The following is a 7,680-nucleotide window of genomic DNA, read 5'->3' as shown; positions in this document are numbered from 1 at the left end:
CCTTTTCTCCTTCAAACCTTGTCTAAACAAAACTGCATTTTCCCTTTGTATTCCCTAAGCTCTTGACTGGAGATGGTGGACAGGCTGACCCCACTACTGTCTTGTGTCAGTCTCACAGCAAAAATGCTGATGAAGTGTGAGGCTGCAGACCCAGAGGGAATCCTCTTCCCCAGGCTACTCATCTCCTTCAGCACAAGCTTTGCTGTGCTCTTATTCAGCAGATGGTCTAGGAGAGATAGCCTCCAAAGCCACAGAGACAAATATTTGGTTTGGATGAGTACATTAAAGATTACTCACTTCTCCCCCCAAATTATCTGTGTTTTGCAGTGAGTAGAAAGGACATTGTTTGGATCATCCCCTTTCTAATAAAAGAGATTTCCAGCAGTTGGCGTTGAGTGCCTTCTGCAGGCCAAGCTCACTGGTATATGATACCCTGTGTGTGGTTAGGAGAGGAAAGGACATTGGCCTCACCGCAGTTTTGGGTATTCTCTGAAGGAAAATGAACCGCTAAACTTTAATGAAAATCCCCTGCCTCCAAAACATATCCCCAAAACAGGACTGTCAACCTGGCGTGCACTGAAACAGTAGATTGTGGCTTGATTTGTGGATTACTGATTCAGGCAAAGCAATAAACCTCTTCTTCCATCCTTAAAACACTAGTAAAGATAGTGAAAGTAGAGATGAAATGCTAATAGTAGATTGTCTGAAAATTCACTGGTCTACATTTTCTCCTTCTCTTCTCCTCTCCCATTTTGACTGAATCTTTCATGACTCCATCATTTCCTTCTCAACTTTGTGTGTGTTAAATGTTCAATTTGAGGATATGGTTTCGAGCTGGTGAGAGCCAAAACCCAATGCCTCACACAGAGGCAAGACATTATCAGTCAGTCAACTGTCCCTTGCAGGGGCAGAATAGAAATGAGACTGGGTGCTTGGTGTGGAGCAGTTAATCAACTCTACCTTTCATCTCTGGGAAGCATCATCTCGTGCTCAATTCCTACGATTAGTCAGAACGCATCATAAGACAAGGACGGAGATGCAGGGCTGCTCATTAGAGAAAAAGGGGCAGCAAGCCCTATCACCTACTCCAAGCACTCTGTGCATGTGCACACACATCTGTGTGACTTCAGAGTGGCCTATCTTTAAGATTTTTCTCAGTGCTGACAGCTCACAAATTCAGTTCTCCATTTTTCCCAAGGGTCCCTATACATGTCTTTCTGGTAGATAATAGTCATTATATTAAACTTGTTACTAAAACCCAAGCTGCTAAGTTTTCTTCCTGCTTCTGTCTTCCACTCATTCTGTTGACCCTAACCATTGTTCCTGGCTAGCAAGACCATTTCCAAAACTTCTCCTTTCTTTCTCCAGACATCCAGCTTCTCAGCAACACTTTCTGCCACTGTTTCCCCAGATTATCAAGTTACTTTGTGTGTGCCTCAATAACTATATCCCTGTTGCATGTAACCCCTTCCATTCTGCCCTCTCTCCAGCCTGTATCTCTCCAATTATCTCATTCAAAACTCAGTTGCCAATTCTACTTTGTTAACCCCTCTCTTAAACCGTGTTACCTTCCTCCATAGTATCTTTGGGCACCACAAGTTTCAATTTCTCATGCCTGCCTTCATGAGCTCTCACAGCTCCGTACAGGTCTACACTTTGTATTTCCTTTCTTAATGATGCCCTCATGTAGTCTGATAATCCCTTGTGTCATTTCTGCATTCGTATTTGTCTTCTCAAGTTCTGGTCTATGCATGAGATGTATGTTCAACATGCAAACTATGAAACCATCTCCTCATACTGCCTCTTCTTTTTTAAGGTCTACAAACTCATCCCAACCCACACTCAACTTCAAGAGCATAAAGGAAGGAATGAAAGAAAATAAGTTATAATAGGCTTTCCTGTGACTGTTGCAAAGTCGTGTGTCACTGGTCTTTCAAAATTCTTTGGGACAGAAACTACCTTTATTTTTGCCATCTAGAGCTCCAACAAACCTGCCAGCACTTAAAATAGGAGCAGAACTTGTAGGTGGAAAAAATCATGTTTATTTTTCCCTTTTATTGACAATGCTCACTCCACTTCTGCATGCGGCACTGAATTCAATAGGCAAATGCTACTACTCTGACAACAGTTAACATCAGTAATGCTCCACTTCCAAGTACAGGTCTTGTGAACATTAAGCTGCAGGTGCAATGCTAGTAAGCTGCCTACGAATAATATTCCCTCTGTAATAAGAAGGCTTCATCACTGCCCCATTTGCTTTACAATCATGAAAAACAGTGAATGTATTCAAGGCAAAAAACAATGAAACAGCTCTTTTTACAGTCCATGCTTTATCACTTCTTCATTGATTTTTCAGTATTTTAGCAGATACAGCACAACTGGATTAACTAGATAAGGAACCTTTCCCTCTAAGGTCATTAGTTCACACCTGAGACAGGATGGTACTGACCAAAGGTCACTTTAGCATTATAATTTTAACAAAGACCAAGACAGAGATAGGCTTTCAACAGGCATAAAACAACACTTTAACTTTCTTAAGCTGTCTGCAGCATGCACAACTAGACCAACTTTGTTGCCTGCCAAAGTCAAACTGATAGAGAGTTAGACGGTCATCTAGTTGCCAGATGTCTGGCTGTGTAACTTTCTGGCACTAAACATAATATAGAGACAGATCTATGGATTGGATCAATTAGCATTACACTTACCATCTGACAACTGTTTGGTCGTCTTAGCCCAGTTCCTAGAGGACAGGTGTTCACATCACAGAAATCACCATCACAATTGGTACGACTAATTGATACGGTTGTTGGCAGTCACAGCAGAGAGGACAAGGACTGAATTAGCACAGAGACCAAACTACTGTTTCACCCCTAGAGATGAGCTCTTCAGCTCAAGATGTCCAGGGCGTTGCGAGGACGCTTGCTCTGCCACTGCGTGTGTGCTCTGCTGAGCAGAATCTGCTCTGCTCTCTCTGCCATCAAATCTGGTAAATTTACCCACCGCTAAATTCGGTGAGGTTGTCTGGGGTGTGAGGAAGTGAAGGGGGGAGTTCGTTTTGTGTATATTTTGGTTAGATATCTTAAGAAAGACCTTCCGTATGATTTTCACCATTTCCCCAATATCATCTGAGGCTTTTTATGTAAATGAAAACGTAAACTGAGTGCAGAGATCTTAACAGTATGAGTGTGTTATGCATCATTTCAGATCAAAAATGAAAAAGTACACTTGTGGAAATACCCAGACAATTAGAGTAACTCCAGTGTTCACTCTTTTTTTGTTGTTGTTTTATACTCCAAACAGTCATGTAAAGAGCTTCACGGGTATATTCTCTTGTGGAGCTTGTGGGTATACTTGGTGATTAGACAAATGGGGTTCTGCTTTGGCAAATGTCCATTGCTTTCCCCAGCTGACTTACAGAATATGCTATAAAATGCAAAGGAAGGCAATAAACCTCCCATCTGCAGCTGAGATTTCCACTTTGCCAAAGACCCTCTTGCTATCAGCACCTTTAACTATGACTTTCAAAGAAGATAAAGGTGTCTTTTTTTCTGCTGCAGATATTTTACTACATTCAGTAGCAATATCAGCCCAACCTTATGAGAATTGATTTTGAATATTAATCTAAGAATGAAAAAGCCAATAATCATGTAAAATATTAATAGATCTGGCTATTATTCTAGCCAGAATACAAAGCAAGAATTTCAGCTGCTTTCCTATTCTCTTTGCAGTCCGGAGCAATACTATGTTCAAGACTGAACAGCAAAAGAGCTTTTTTTATGGTCTATACTTCAATTGCACTGTATTGATTTTTAATACTTTTAGCAGATACAGCATAATTATAGCGAACAATGAAAATTCTGCATGTAAGAAATGCAATTAGAAGACACCAAACACTTTGTAAGCTGGGTCAGGAAAAAATAAAAGATGAAATATTTTGTTTCAGCACTGGGATTTCTTGGTCTTGGCTTTCTATTCTTTAGAGGTTAGGAGAAACAAGAGGAATTCTGCCCTCTACTAAATTCCCATTTCCAAACAAAAGGATTAAAGAGGACCAGATAGGAGTCAAAGGCATTTGTCTGATAAAGCCCTTACATAGCAAACAGTTGCTACAAAAGAGGATGTTCATTGACTGTCACCTTAATTTGAAAGGTATCATTATCATTAATTTTGACAAGTAGCCTCTCCTTCGGGAATCCAAGCCTGAGCTAGCCAGACTTTTCCTTTTACTCAGGTAAGTAATCCCTACCTACCACAAGAGCCTAAATCTGTTCTGTTTCACGTAACAACAAGATCAAAACAAGTACTTTCAGGCTGATGACTGACTATAGAAAACAAACAAGAAGGAACAAATAAAATACAAACCCCTGCAAGAGAGAGGAAAAAGAGAGAGCCCAGTGTGTCTAAAGGACTCATGCCACTGCTCCCGGTTAGGCATGCTGGAGCGCTCCCAGCTCCGACCATGGAGCACCCACAGAGCAGGATGGACGCAGTTCTTCTTGTGCTCTGTGGCTGCACACACACGTTGCTCATAGGATTCGTTGGTCCCAGGAGCCTTTCTCAGGTACAAGAGGCAGATTCTGATTTTTTTTTTTTTCTGATCCTGCTTGTCAGGTATCTTACCTTTTCATGTCAAGGAACAAGTTAATTCAAAATAAACAGTTTATTGGAAAAAAAAAGCTTTTTCTTGAATAGTTCTCTGTTGTGGACACTTAGTTTTGGCAGTAGACTATCCTCTTCCCTTTTAGTTTAATTCACTGGAGTAATTATTCCCAAAAAGGGGGGAGCAGGGGCCTCAATATTCCAGTTTATCATAATATAGTATGTGAAACTAAATGAGATGTTCTTGCTCTGGAGCAGGAAGGTAGTCACAAAATGGCTCTCTGTATAGAAAAGCCCCATAAAATTTATTTCTGGTCATTTTTTTCTCAAGAAATTCAACTAAACTGTAGGTGAGTTGTGAATCTGCCTGTTTTCAAAATGAAGTATTTGTATGACAGTGCACATTGTAGTTGAGATTATAGCTTTTTCTCTGCAGATAAATTATTTAGATTAGGAGAGAGAGAGGGTAGCAATCTGTGATTGCCTTGTCCTCACAGATGTGCAAGTTTGCCCCCAAAGCTTTCCTTTAAAGGAGATACAAGATAAAAATAAATAGTTCAATTACTGACTGCTGGTACTGGACCAGACCCAGGAGGTGCCTGTCCCTAGATCCCACTCTGAAGCCTGGACTTTAGCCTCAGTGGTCCCAGGCATGTCCTGAGCAGCCCTGCCTCCCCCTGCAGTGCTGGTTGTGAGGGCTCTGCCCCTTTCCTGGGGCAGATTGCAGTCACTCTGCCTGCCATGGCTGTGGTGGTACAGAGGGAGTGTTCAGTTGTGTATCGCGTCCTCCAAACTGCAAGAGAGAGGTTGTCCACCAGCTGCTGTCTGCCTGGAGATTGAGTGCTGTCCCCATCATGATTTCTTGGCTGATGGTTCTAGAACTGCCAGACAAGACCGTGACTGGGGATCACAGAGCACATGAAAATACTCTTTTCCTATTAACATCTATGGGGAGAAACTTCTTGTCCCTCAGGCTAAATATTAAGTGCTCTCCCCAACCCTCTGGTGGGAACTCTCTCTTGTCCTTGCCCTTCCAGAGCAATTCCTTCTTCCTTTCTAACATATAATGTATTTACAGAGAAAATACTTGTTCCTTGTCAGTACTTCCTCAAGTAATCAATTATTTATCCCCAAACTTTTTTTTTTTTTACTGTTCTCTCTTGCATTTTATATGATGATAAGATACCTGTTGTCTGTGACAGCCTTTTGCTGTGAGAAAAGAAAATGAAGTTGAAGGAAGGACAGACTAGCCTGAAGAAAACAGAATGCTGTGTTTGGAGAGGAAGAAAATTCCTCAGCTCTTTGCCATATCCCTTTTCCTCTGATGATATGACCCTTCATCCACTCATTCTTGGTTTTTGAGCAATCTCTAGTTTTACCATGACCAAGGGACAAATGTTGTGCTCCTTACTTACGTGACCCTAAGCAAAGCACACAGAAGAAAGACAAGATGTCCATCCGTCTTGGCATTTCAAGCCACTATGCTGCCTTTATTTTGACTGACTTCTCCACGTGTCCACAGTTTACAATCACCTTAGAACATTTGTTCCTCTCCAGAGCTTCCTTCTTGCAAAAGCTCCTTCCCACTGACGTGAGGCACAGAAAACCAAAGTTTAATGAAGTAACCACTTGCAAATATATGAAGTGATACTAACAAAGAATCAATGATAAGTGACATGAGTGTGAAGTTCTCTCCATGCCTTGGCTGTATTCTGGAACTACACTGCCAGGACTAAGAAAGAGCCGCAGGGACTATGAGTAGCACAGAGGCTTTGGGTTTCTAGGCAGAAATGACTGACCTCTGGCAGATCCCTGGAGATACCCTGGTTCCCAGAACTGAACTGCCTTGCCTGTTCCAAAAGGAACAGGGGAAGGCAATGCCTTCCTGATGGAGCAGTCTGTAGTAAATTCCTTGAGGGAGTTTCCTGTCCTTTTTTGTATAAGAGTTATTAGAAACCTTCTACATCCAGAAAGTTTAAATGAACACTGTCAAGTTATCTACCAGCTGCCCTGCTGTCTTGAAATAATACTATAAATAAAAGAGTTATTAAAATAACAATGAACCATAAAGAGAATGAAATTGAACTAACAGCATTGTTTATGAACAGTGATGTGTCTCAGACAAGGCTGAAACTTTTCTCTCAAGGTACAGCAGATACAGAGAATTAGTCTGATTCTACTTACTGCTTTTTCCAACACCAAGGGGAAAAAAATCCCAAGTCTCCTCCTGACGCAGCTGAGTCAGACGTGTACTACAGCATAACTACTGGCCTGGGCAGTGTTAGCTTGTAGGAGGGCTATAACTATTGTATTCTTGTAACAGGAATTCTGACTTGCTCCCCCATCACAGATGCAAATGCATCAGATATTAAACCTGAGAGGATAACACCAATGCCCTGCATTGCAGGCTTCCTTTGATGCCTCCAGGGGATTTAAAGGTATTTTGCTGTTTCCTCTCCTGAGGCATCTGGTTTAGTCAGGTGGTTCACAGTGCACATGATCACATTTATTGTTTGGTTCATTCTCCATTGTGCTTCTTCCCTCCTCCCCAATATTTTATCTGTCTTGGCCTTTCCCAAGGACTTTTAAACAGAACTGAAATATTTGTTTACTTCTGGCATTTCCATCTGGTGTTAGGAGGATGAGAAACAGGCTTATGTCACTGACACTCCCCGACCATCAGGAAGACTGTTACAACATTCCACAAATCCGGGGTTTTATGTACCTCCCTACCTCTGATGTCATATCAGGTATATGTGCTACGAGATCCCGTTCGAGTCCTAGTGCATATGCTCTTGAAAAGGAAGGAAGGAAGGACTTCTTTTATGAAGGTCCACCATTTTATAACTCACGTAGAACCGTTGTTACAACCGCCAGGTTCTGCACACCTGAGAATATTATGAACAAAAACAAAACCTGGGTAAAATGTAGAAGATATTAAATGTCCTCAGCAAAACCTCACTTCTCAAGAGGCCGAGCAGAACAGAGACATAGATAAGTTAAATTCTTAGGTGGCCTGAAGGTTATCTTATTTTCTCATCACTAATGGTCTTCTTGTCACCCACTTTACATGGATCTATA

The sequence above is a fragment of the Dromaius novaehollandiae genome, chromosome 2 (assembly GCF_036370855.1).
Source record: "Dromaius novaehollandiae isolate bDroNov1 chromosome 2, bDroNov1.hap1, whole genome shotgun sequence".
Lineage (NCBI taxonomy): Eukaryota > Metazoa > Chordata > Aves > Casuariiformes > Dromaiidae > Dromaius > Dromaius novaehollandiae.
The sequence above is the reverse complement of the archived record's forward strand: the minus strand, read 5'-3'. Positions refer to the sequence as shown.